This window comes from Typopeltis vanoorti, chromosome 6 (genome assembly GCF_054136105.1).
Source record: "Typopeltis vanoorti isolate ZY-2024b chromosome 6, IOZ_Tvanoo_1.0, whole genome shotgun sequence".
NCBI lineage: Eukaryota > Metazoa > Arthropoda > Arachnida > Uropygi > Thelyphonidae > Typopeltis > Typopeltis vanoorti.
The window spans coordinates 26,173,181-26,186,428 of record NC_143554.1 but is presented as its reverse complement, the minus strand read 5'-3'; the positions used below and the strand labels follow the sequence as shown (position 1 = coordinate 26,186,428).

At 35.3% G+C, this 13,248-nt stretch overlaps 1 protein-coding gene across 1 annotated transcript in view; it reads left to right on the top strand.

Moving 5' to 3' along the window:
• The window catches only part of LOC150105346 (histone-lysine N-methyltransferase MECOM-like), a 290,030-nt gene that overhangs the window by 86,884 nt on the left and 189,898 nt on the right, over nucleotides 1–13,248 (top strand). The gene's annotated exons all lie outside the window — the stretch shown is intronic.

Sequence of the window (13,248 nt, the reverse complement as noted above, 5' to 3'; positions counted from 1 at the left end):
AATCAAAGTTAATCTTCTCAGTCATTGTCTGAGTAGAATTTGGAATTAGGGTTAAACATACGGAAACCAAGTCTGTGGATTATAAGGGACCTTGATATAGTGGAACATGAAATGGGAAGACGCCTAGGTACTGCATTTGGGGATATAATTCGCCGAAATGCTATACTACTATTATCGCACAACAGCCAACCAAACACTTTTTCATGTCACATGTGGCATTAAATCACATCATAATAAAAATATTATGTAAGTACTCTTATCAATGGAGTAGGTAGTAAAAGAAAATTCAAGCTGTCTATTCTTTTCTGAGAGAATTTCAACTAAAGTGTAAACTCAATTTTGCAGACACTGCTGTAAAAGATAGCTCCTGTAAAACTCAGTTTTGCAGGAGCTATCTTTTTCTTCCATGATTGCGATCCAAAATTCATCACTATTTCTAATTCCTCAAAATTATATCAATGATTTTTTGAACCATATTTGATGTTTCAGGGTGACATTTCTGAATAAAATTGCTACGAAATTTTAATGTTATTCTGTTCGAGGAGGAGGTAACGGTCAATTTAAATGGCACGTAGAGATAGGAATGTAAAAAGTTTAGTAGAAAAAAATCGGAAAAAGAGTACAGTAGAGAAAGAGGATAAAGTAGATAATTCCGGTCAGTAGTAATGTATGTAACACGCATTAGCGACGACCCACAGATTGCATTTCAAATATACTTTGGTTATGTTGTTTATTTTTAATTACAAGAAAGCTAGGAATGATCTTAATTCTAGGGGGGGGGAATAGTTCACATACCCGGTCATGTTTATTTGTTTCTGATGTATCGAAACTTACCGAATTAAATTTTTATCTGAACTAATAATCCTTATTAATTATTTCCTACGAGAAAGGCATTTATCTGTATGGTAGCTGAGCTATTGTTCTACGTTAAAGCGACGGCTATAAAATACACTGGTTTTAGATGCTGTGGTTATTATGATGATAAATATTGACAAAGGCACTAATATAATGTAGGCTAACAGACTTCCGTGAGTAGGATTCACATAACAGTGTATTGAATACTTGATGCAAAACATAGTACCGAATTAATAAGGTATAAATCACGCTAATTAATAAACAGAAAGCTAATCTTTGTATAAAATCCTCTAAACAATATTGTGAAAATTAACGAAGTTTACATCAATATAAAACTTAATTTTAAATTTTAAAAATTACTTTTGAATCGTTATATAAATTGTCTTGTCTGGATGGAATTATTCAGTAAAGACAAGTTTGGATAAGGCTAGGAAATTAAACGAAGCCTCAAATGATGCAACTGCAGAGTAGTGGCAGAATCTTAATTATAAGTTTTATAACTAATGTGGCCGGTTTACAGATGGCGAACGTCCAGACGATGAGGTTGCAAAAATAGTCCATTAGAATTGTGCTTGCAAGCAGATTCTGCACAAATTAACGCATCTCATTGCTCGCGTCCTTTAAAAACCAGATTTTTAAAGTCGTCTGCGCCAGAAATGCACACATGCACATACACATGCGCACACAACTCTAAAAGTGGTTTAAATGAATCTCCATTTAGTAATTATCCTGTACGTCATCACATTGCGCTTATTTAACCTCGAGTGCATTCTTATTTCAGTTTCATAAAATAAATCAAGTGGACATGATGTGTTAAACCATTGCATACGGTGGTTGAACGTAAATTTTCTTCACATTATCTGCATACGAAATATCGTCCTCAACAATAAATATTTGAATATCTTAATTTTGTTTTCTTTTACGAAATCCTTATTCAAAATTTCATCTGTCATGCTTCGTTTCTTGTTTCTTTTACTCAATAATCCAGTATGTTATTAGTATTCTTTCTAAATAATCTTTCCATTTATTTCTGTATTTTTTATATTTCTCGATCATTATTATCTGTTTTTTTTTTTTCGTTCAACATATGTTCATTTTTTCTTTCTTGTTTATATAGCATGCAGTGATTATGTGCCTATTAGTTTCTCTCCCTGCCCACACCATCATCATCATCATCATCACGAATCATGGGCTCACTGCCCGTTGGTGTCCGATTCCTCCTTCGGTATCTTCCTCCACCTTTCTTTGTCCAGTGTCGCAGTTTCTGTACATCTATTCCACACAAGTCCTTTATGTCGTCTATCCATTCTCTGTATGGTCTACCTCTTCTGTTTACACCATCCATAATACCAAACATGAATGTCTTTATTCTTCGGTCCTCACTCATTCTGCATTCTCCTTTGGTTGTATCTTCCGATAGAGCTCTTTATTTGTGATTTTCTGTACCCATCACATTCTTAGAATCTTCCTGTAACAAGTTCTTTCAATTGCCCAAATTATTTTTCTTGATTCCTTATTTATTACCCACGTTTCAGATCCATACAGTACACCACTAAAATGCATGTTTCCAGCACTCTCAGTTTTGTTTGCAGGCTGATCACTTTACTTTTCCAAATATTATCCATAGCCTTCAGATTTGTTCTTCCCTTTGCAATCCTGATCTTTATTTCTTTTTTACAGTCCAAATCATGTGTTATTTTACTTCCCAAATATGTGAACTGCTCTACATTTTCTGCATCAATTCCATCCACTTGTATCTTTTGTTTCATGTTCTTCTCACCAAATACCATTGTCTTTGTTTTTTCCAAGTTCATAACAAGTCCAAATCTCTTTCTTTCCTCATTTATCAGTTTCAATGTTTTTTTGTAGTGCTCTTTCTTCTTCTTCCATAATAACAATGTCATTTGCAAACCTCAGATTGTTAATTCTCATCCCATGTACCGATATTCCTTTTGCACCTTCCTCCATTTTATCCATTGCTCTTTCTAAATGTGTGATGAAAATGCTTGGTTATATTGGGTTCCCCCTGTCTAGCACCTCTGCTTGTTCTAAACCATTTCCCTAAATCACCTATTCTAACTGCTGCAAATGCATTTTTGTAAACATCTCTTAATAGAGCTATTAGTTTTCTATCAAACTACACCTTGCTTCCATACAATAATATTGGTTTCATAAAGTCCGCGCGGTTAACCCAGTTGCTTTGCGCTTCGCAACCATATGCTTGGGGAAGGAGTGTCCTAGGTTCGATTCCCGTCGACGACGTGAGGAACTTAAGGATTTTGCTCAGCCATAGCCAAGTTAGCCAGTCTTGGGCGTGGACAGCAGGATTTTTCCCCCAGTTTATCTGGGGTTTTTCATCCCGCAAGCAGGCAAACAAAATCCGTGTGTTCGACAAACCGGTCTGCTGAACACACGGATTACAGCCAGGAATATTGACCCAGCTATAGGCCTAACTCGTCAGCCTATGCCAGTTCCGGAGCCCGGATAAAATTTGGGGGAACTCAGATTTGTACATTCCTGTACAAATCTGAGTGTACTGTACATTCTGCAAAAAAAAAGGGGGGGGATACTGTACCATCACACGGAAAGGAAGGTTTCATAAAATATTCTTTATCTGCTTTTTGAGTGATTATTATTAGCCTGAATGTGTTTGATTGATATTTCCTGCATATTTTATTAGTTTCACTTCGATTTTTATCGTCACTTGATCGTTTGCCTTTTCTTTTATTTTCATCAAAATGTTTAATTGCAAATTCTTCAAATGTTATGGCATTTGGGAGGATATCATTAATTATGTTTGGTAAAAATATTTTCAAAACTAATTCTGATTATTTAATTCTTTGTTATAGTTTATGATAATAATCTGTTGGTCTGCTATTCTCCAACACGTATTGTTTCTTTTTGCTCTATTTTTGTAGAAATTTATGCTCAAATTTTGACTCTAGTCGTTGTTCTATTTAATCCGAAATTGAAATGATTTAAGAAATTTCAGTAGAGCTCCTGAATTACAAATTTCATTAAAATTATTCCACCTGAATGAAGTTTTATGATGGAATTTTAGCACGAACAAGATGAATCGAACGGATGCGTACTTATGTTGCGGTATTTGCCACAATGAAATCAATGAGGTCATGGCTGTAAAGCGCATGGTTGTTATGTGCTCCTTAATACATTTTCATTTTATTTGTATTCCATAATACTTTGAATTGCTTTTTATTTTCAGAAAAAATTATGTATGAGATAGTTAGCTTTTGTTAATATAATTAATTTATAAAACTTAAAAACGCTCCACTATCAGCTTGCCGATTCCAGCATGACAGCAACCCGAGTTCGCTAATTACAACCCTACCGCAACACTTTGGTACTATCAAGTGGAATGAATTGTGTTGTGTTAGTTAATAATTGTAGTGTTAATAAGTCTAGTACCAGCATTATGAAGCCGATGAGGTTAGTAATTATCAATACACGATGCAACAAAATGAAATTGAAAATAAATATTATGAACTAGATTTTCACATAATTAAAACCATATAACACATATGAATAAACTCAATGTATTTTTGTGGATTACACACACACACACACACACACACGCGCGCGCGCGCGTAGAAATATAATCCTATTTTACATTGGAGATGGATAAGGGTTGTTAACCCTGAAACCTTTTTTGCTCTAGAGCCTAAACCTGGAACTTACCCTGGACAAATGAAACATGGATATATATATATATATATATATATATATATATATATATATATATATATATATATATATATATATATATATATATATATATATATATATATATTGATTTTTGAGCTCGTGTCTGTTTTATTCGGTGATTTTTCCATTTTGTTACACATACATAATTGAGCAAACAGCTCTCTGCTAATGAAGAGTATCCTAAGATAATAACCTCGTGTATGGTTAGTGTAATACAGTATTATTTTTGTTTGCAGCTCATGCTATGTGGTTCGATTTTTATTCCCCGAAACTTGAGTTGTTCATCCTGCATAGTAAGTAACCGGCCACAGAACACAAGCAGGTAATTGGCATATCCTCCTCGTTATCTTAAATTTTGACCAAGCACTCATTATGACGTAAACTGAAGTTTGAATAAGTCGGTGTTATGCGAAACATGCGCATCGTGTGTCGAGTTCAGCAAGATAACTATGTTTTATTTGTAAGTGGAGGTTTCTGTGGTTTAGAAGTTCATAAAGCATATTCCGGTAATTGGACCACATTTTTTCCTCTTTATTAAGCTAAAAGCACAATAAAGAAATAAAACCCGACAAGTTTCGTAAGTCGTTTGACTTACATCTTCAGGGATAAAAGGTAACTGAAAGTTAAAACAACAAAAAAGAGAAATTAATAGTTCATACTATACAGTTGTAGCCGTCTGACTGTTTATAAAATTAAAAAATCAGAATGCAGATTCGAAACAGTGCTAAGTTTAAACAATGCTGGATGATGCCACATGTCTTATATAGAAAAAAAACTGTTACATAAGGAAATTTAAAGAAGCTGCACACATGCTTAGAATTCCAACACAATGCAATAAAAACCAAGGCTTAATTCTACACCAAGTGTTTGGTCAGCTTTGATAAAAAATATACCTCAGTCATTATGAACGTGAACAACAGAACGTGGCATCATCCAGCATTGTTAAAACTTAGCACTGCTTTAAATCTGCATTCTGATTTTTTAATTTTATAAACAGTCAGACGGCTACAACTGTATAGTATGAACTATTACTAACAATTTCTCTTTTCTTTGTGTTTTAAACTTTAAGTTACCTTTTATCCCTGAAGATGTAAGTCAAACGACTTACGAAACTTGTCGGGTTTTATTTCTTTATTGTGCTTTTGGCTTAATAAATAAAAAAAAATGTGGTCCAATTACCGGAATATAACTATGTTTTGTTTCACCATGTTAAATTCATATATTATATGATTTTAACATGAAACAGGTAACATTATTTAAAAAATGGAAAGTTATCTCTGTTTATGTAATATAATCGCTACTTGGGGGCAATATTTTGATTTTGTGTCTTTTGTGTTTCTCAACCTGCTGTATAAGTGCTGTGTTTTATCATGTTGGAGTCCTGTTATCTACCTTAATCGAGACGATGCGTCATGAGTTATAAGTTTCGCTCCCCCCGCGCCATCTCATTCTGGGATACTTGTTATCTTAATCTCTCGCATTATATAGCCTTTGATTCTCCATAATAATTATTATTCTTATTTTTTATTAATGAATGGTTTTCCCGAATAAATAACGTAGTTTGTAATATTTACAGATACACTCAGTTTTATAAGATGTGAAGAATATACCGTATTTTTCGATAAATGACGTGCGCGTTATCTATACAAAAAAAGTCTAAATTCGTTAAAAATGAACATGCGCGGTATACATTTGAAAGATATGAGAGGTAAATCAAATACAATAGCAAAATTAAAGTAGAAGTATTACTTAATATTTATTGCACATTACACTATTCAAATCCATAAAATTCTTCATCAGACTCAATATTGAAAGAATCAATTGCGTTAAAAATTTCGTTTGGTATTTCTGCTATTCAGCTTCATAATCATTGTCACCGGACACCACTGCATTCCCTTGTGCTTTAGTGAAACCATTTCTAACACAGTTTTCACTTACAGCATCCCAACTTTCTACAATCCACGTAACTATATCTTTATATGACGTTCTTTTCATCTCCCCTGTTTTGTTATATTCATGGATGCCATTCATCATCCACTCTTCCCACTTAACCCGCAAATTGTCTTTGAATGGTTTATTTACTGCAAGATCAAGGGGTTGGAGTTTTTTTTTTTTTGTTAAACCACCTGGAATGACGGCCAATGACGGAACAAATACAATTGTTTTAACTTCTGCTGTCGTGTGTGTCCTACACGAATCCAACACTAACAAAGATTTTGGGTTGAAAAATACCATTTTTCTAGCAACGCAACTAGCAACTCAAGTGCTTTTAAAGAATCTTCCGTCCGCTGTACTTCCTAACTCTACCGCTAATTGGCACATGCGCGTTATCTATATATCAAAAGGAGTGATGAAAATGTTGGGGGTGCGCGTTATCTATCGAAAAATACGGTACTTGATGATAGCATATAAAATTATATCATTATATAAAGTTAGGGAAAAAACACACTTTTTTTTTACATTGAAATTTTATCTTGTGTGGTGTTATTGCAGTTTGCTTAATGTCGGTTTATATGAATTCATTTTCTCTTTCTTCACAAAATAGCTATCTGAATAATGAGAATTTGAAATAGAAAGCTGGATAGATTCGTTGCAAGGCTTACGACAAGCTCATTTTAACCGCAGGAGAAATTAATCTTCTCCCTTTCCCACTATTAACTAGGATTATCCTACTCCCTATTTCTGTTATTGATTGCCAATAGCCTCACCTGTAGCTTGCCCATCATATGGAGAAGAGGAGACGTGTGGATACCTAGAATGACATTCACGTCAGAAACTCAATTGATTTACAACACCACTTACAGGAGGAGCGCAAGAAGTCGGTAGGCGAAAAGGTTATTCGGTGTTTCCAGTAATGCTGAATCAATCTATGATGTTGCTAGGATGAGGCGACATAGCCCGGCATAAATCACCTGCTTTCTCATAACCTTGTTATTGAAGAGTAAGGGAAGGAAATAGAAGTTGCTGGCCACTGGTCACATTATGTCAGGATGGATAACGGCCACGCGCCAGTTAATGATTCATCTGTAATACCAGTTTCTCAATGGGTCGCGATCCACAGGTGGGCTGTGAGAGGATTTTATATTTTAGGCGGACCCGAAAGGTTTCAGAAAAATTATCGATATATATTAAATATAAATGTGATTAGAGATACAAATTATTAATTAGGTACTTGGAGTCTTTATGCCATGGTCTCCGCAGATGAGTTTTGACCTTTGGTAGGAGGTTGATAAAGATTAATAATGAATAATGATTAAATTATCGGTTCATGTGGAAGATGAGTTGAAAAGATTGAAAAGTGTAGTACAGCACATGTTTCTGTCGAAAGGGGGGGGGGAACTACAGTTGAAAAGAATGCAGACTACAGTTGAAATCCTGTAGTCGGCATTCTTTATTGGTTGATGTTGTAATGAAGTAAATGTACGTATTTAAGGTATCGAATAGCAGTTTGATTGCAATTTTTTTAAAAGATAAGCATCAGAACTGGAGAAGCTGTTTGCTTGTTTAGAGTAGTCTTTTTACAAGCATTGGAGCTTTACTCTGGATTCGAACCTTCAGTCTTTTAGATGAACAGGAGATCTTTTACTAGATGAGTTACAGTGGTTATCAGTTGGACAAATTTTTATTCGTGCAATTAATTTTTTATAATCAAACAAATTTAGCTGGTGTATTCGGGCACAAATAGCAAGTATCTTTGTGTACGCATTTGTGTGTGTGTATGGGATGAATTTTGTTGACTTTAAATATTTTTAATATTAAATTCACATTACTGTATATTATAAAACTCTCCCTTACTAAGTATTATCTTCATTTTACTTCCTTGAATTTTACTCCGAATATTTAGCACTGTTCTCATACTTGGACAGATGGTGCTTCGAAAATATTGGAAAGGTGAATAATTTGGGTGCAGAAAAATTTCACAGAACGATTCTTCATAATTAGCGTATTAAGTTCATAATTTCATATTACTAATAATACAATCGCTAAACTTCATATTTTTTCGAAACATGAAAAAAACAACCAATAATAAATGCATTAAGAATTAAGCATCTTATTTTCAACGAAAGCCACGATACATCAGTAGAAATAGTATTAAATCCTTAAATATTTTATACAAAATGTGATTGGCTAATACTGAAAGCGCAATTGTTCTCGGTAGAAATAGTAACAGATTATGATGTGATTGATTAATGACACTGTCGACATTTTTGTTTGGTAACTATTTGTGATAGTCTCGTCGTAGCTCAGTCGGATCCAACGATGCCTCTTGGTTGGAAAGACATGACCCTTTATCATGGCTTTTCAGTGAAGGTGAGTTAGCCGGTCTCATAAGGGGGAAGACAGGACTTTCCCTCCCGAAAACTCGATCTTTCATCGCGTAAAATAGGCAAAGCGGCCAAAAAAAATACGCGTAATACACAAACATAGGAGACTACGGGAATACGGATTAACCACCCACATTTTGATACAAATGAGGACACATCGAATTGCCTTCTTAAAAGCATTTCACAGCGCATTTCTCGTATCTTGAAGACGTTTAATATTTCCACAACTTTCAAACCTGTAAATTCAATTAGCTCATTGATACCATCTCCAAGAGATAAAATTCCATCTCTACTGCTACCTGGGGGTCGTCTACTCAGTTCTATGCAGCTGCAAGCTATTATATGTATCTTGGGAAAAACAGACCAATCTTTTTCTATACGCCTTTCTGAACATTAATTCTACATTACCTCCAAGAAACGCAAAAAATCGGGTCTTTCTGAACATGGAATTACTAGTACTAGCCAAAGGATCCTTTGGAGTGACACCAAATAACTACATAGATGATCCCATAAATATGAATGTCTCTTTAAAGAAAGTTTCGAAGTACTTCGGCGATGCAGAAGATGATGGACTCTCCATGTCAAAATTCTGGGAATTGATTATGAAGAAAAATACTGTTTAATTATATGTTTCTTATCATATACATTAAAAAAATCACATATACTTCACTTAATCCAAATAGTATATTTTTCCTGGCTGTCTCGCTACTGCATGTAAGGAAATATTCCATTTTCCATATCCACGATATTTGTAGTTAATCTATGCTAGTTAAATTGTATTCAACTATGAATATGTGTAATTTAGAATAATGTTATCTATTTACATAAAGTCATGTGTTCAAAATCTATTAAGTTGATATTACGCATGTAGAGAAGGCCTCAACTCGATCTCCACTGCTGATTAACTTATTAAAAGGTGGGGTGAATATTAGACCCCTTCATATTCGCTCACATACGTGGAGAAGTAATATAGCTACCAAAGCATTGGTGATTGGCACTGACTTATTATCATTTCAACGTAACTCTTCATTTCAGTTTAAAAAATGTTTTTACTTTTTTTTTCGATTTGCAGGTTTGCATAGTTTTGCAATAGTATGGGATCCCACAAAAAAGTAGTCCTTGATCTCCTGTTGCGTATAAACTTGACTGTATATCCACTGAAAAATATTTCCCTTTAAAGTTTTTTTTTTTTTTTCGTATAAGCTGTTTTTAGGACAGATCATATGGCCTCTCTCTCTCTCTTTCTCTCACTCACACTTTATTAATATTCTATGTGAGGAATTCCTAGCATATTTACGATAAATATTGATCTGTGTCGGTAAAGATTATCATTTTAGATTAACGTTGTCATTTCTCCCAGCAGCTGTGTGTTCATTAGGACTGGTTTCGAGATTGAAACCATTTTTGTCTCATTCTCATACATACGCACATACTTCGTATGTGCGTATACTTATATGCTTACTTTATTAAAGCGAAAGTGCAACAAAGTTTTTAAGAAAAATAGATATTTTCCGAAGGGGTTTCAATATGTGCATCTTAGTTCAGTTAATATTTGGTAGATGTCTTTGCTATATTTTTTCTTTCTTTTTTTTTAAATGAACAATGAAAACTTCAATTGGAGCATATGTGTCAGTAGACACATATGCAATGCATACTGAATATGCACTGCATCAAAAAAAATAAAATCTTTATCCTAGCACGTTGATTGAACCAATAGGACTTGAAATCAGACTGGCATCATAGCTTCTCATTCTTACTTTCTCATTTCATAAAGGTACACGACAGCTATAAAACCGTTAGGGGGTATGACAATACTAACCCTTATTCCCATTAAGAACAGTGGTCATCTGAGAGCCTAACTGTGGACCGTTACTGACACAGTAATTGAAGGGACCGTTCCAAATCGCCTGATAACAGACACACTTCGTTTATTTGGAGCGCACCCCTAAAAAGGAAATCGAAAGCGTTAAGAGTCGATCTCGTGACCCCCACGGCCAACAGTGACGGCTGTCCAGTCGACCCGATAGCACCCAAAAGATAATGGGCTTAGATAGTGGGTCTTGGTCGCATTAGTGCTAAGCACCATCACGCGAAGATACGCCTTCAAAGCTCCTTGCCACCCGAGAGAGCTTTGCGGTAGTGGCGGTGACAGTTAGCCGTCTGCCATCAGGGATCTCCCGCCGGTCTCATGCCGCAAAACACCACATAGTTGGACTGTTCTCCCCGTGAATTATTGCTCATATTTCGTGTCTGCCGGTTACAAGAAGGACGCCATCAGCTTAAGCCATCATCCGAAGTATTGAGGAGACGCAACTTCAGACCACACGTCTCTGATACTGCAGTGGAAAGGACGACCGGAGGATGTAGAGATCTATGGTGGGAAGTCGGATTTGTCGAAACGTATCATTGAGGCGCTGGAATCGCAATCCGAATGCTGTCACGCATTTTCCTTTTAATCTGCTCCTCCACGACCGTCTTCCGTAATGGTTTGATTTTAGTGGAGGTATCAAAGAAAGAAAAAAAAAGCGAGAAATGTTTACCTGTCGATGACAGCGTCTCTCTCTCGTCATAAGTCGGCGAGAAAGGATTACTTCGGGTATCTGTGCATTTTAGGGCAGATCGAAGTTTATAATCCCTTTTCTTGAGAGTTTAAAGGCAGCTGTGAGAATCATCCCAGCATGCAATAGTCTCCGCACTTCTGCTTTCGGATGTGCATTCTTTAACAGAGTTTTTACAGTCTCCTTACATATACAACGAAATAAAATAAATAAATAAATTAAATAGAATAAAAATAAATAAATAAATAAATAAAAATTCCATCCGTCTAATTCTCGTTAGTTCAGGATGGGTTGAGTTCCTTAATTAGGGTTTTAGACAATTTAATGCAGCCGCTTGCCATTCCTGTGCTGCATCCCTATAAGAGTAAGTATTTTATGTCTGTAGATATGTGTATTCATGGGTTTGTCTCTTTGCGAGATGAAAAACTCGAGTTTCCTGGAGGGGAACCCTTCCATCTCCTTATGAGACCAGTTAACTCTTGTTTAATTGAAAACCCAGATGAAGGTTCTTTTCGCCCAAGACGGGATTCGAATCACGTCTTTGCAACCAAAGGGCTTGGTTTATACTAACTGATTACAGAGACTCGCTCCTAAATTAAAAAAAAAAAAAGATTCTTATGAGGGCATTTCATTTATCATTACATACTAAAAGTTTTGACAAAGGATTTTAATATGCTATTTCAGAATTATAATATTAAATGGGAACGTTTATGTTAATAACCTGAATTGGTCGTATTTATGCTTTAATGGTCGTTTATCTTACAGTCTAGATGAATCAGAGCCATTTTAAGAGGAGGAGGAGGAAAAAACGGTTATAATATACCAAACGAATGTTATGACTAATATATCAAGTGTTAATCTAAACACGTGATTTCCGTATACATGACATACAAAATTATTCGCTGCAACAATTACAAAGTTGAACAATTATATATAGGATTATGATTGTATATGAAAAAGTGTCCAACATCATATTATTAATGTATAAAATAATTGAAGACATTCCATTGGCATTCCATGAGATTTGTTTTCTGGAATAGCCGAACTAATCATATTGAGGATCTTCTAGTTTTTTACCGGGAGCTCATTTTATAATTATACAATCTTTTACAGAGGTAGTCTCAAGAATAGATTATTAATGAGAGGAAGAAACCATAATAAGCCATTATGCTTAATACTGACTAGAGAGAAGAAGAGGATGGATTCAAATTTAAAGTCAGTGTATAATTTAGAAACTATATAGCTATCTTCTGTTAAATTGAACATCAATCAGCAGTTGTTGAACAACGAAAACTATGCTCAGGAAAATAAAAATGTGCTCTGAAGGTTGAAGTAATGAAGATTAGCGCCAACTACATAGTACATTAACCCTATTCCTCTGCAATATTCCATCCTTCAGCCACCTTGTGGCCTCGCTAAAAAGCTCTACAACTCTATTGGTAATAGGAGGAGGAGACTGTAGCTTTTCTCACGGCATGCATACTCTTAAACAGAAGGAGGTTGGGGTTGAATGTCTGTAACTCCCCTTAGAAAACGGGGGATGTGAAATACGGGAAAGGAAACAAACCATAATATTCGTCCCTTTTAATAGACGAGCTTCCTCCTGAGCCAGTCCCTTTGTATGTGTCCAACCGCCACAAGGATCTGAAGACTGTCTCTTTGAAGCGGTGACATAGATGAATAGTTATTATCATGAGTGTGAATGAGACGAAGGACGGTCGGGCAGACAAGGTGCAGGGATGATATATGGGAGGGTATGGATGCCGGACATGCAACCCCGTTGTGCC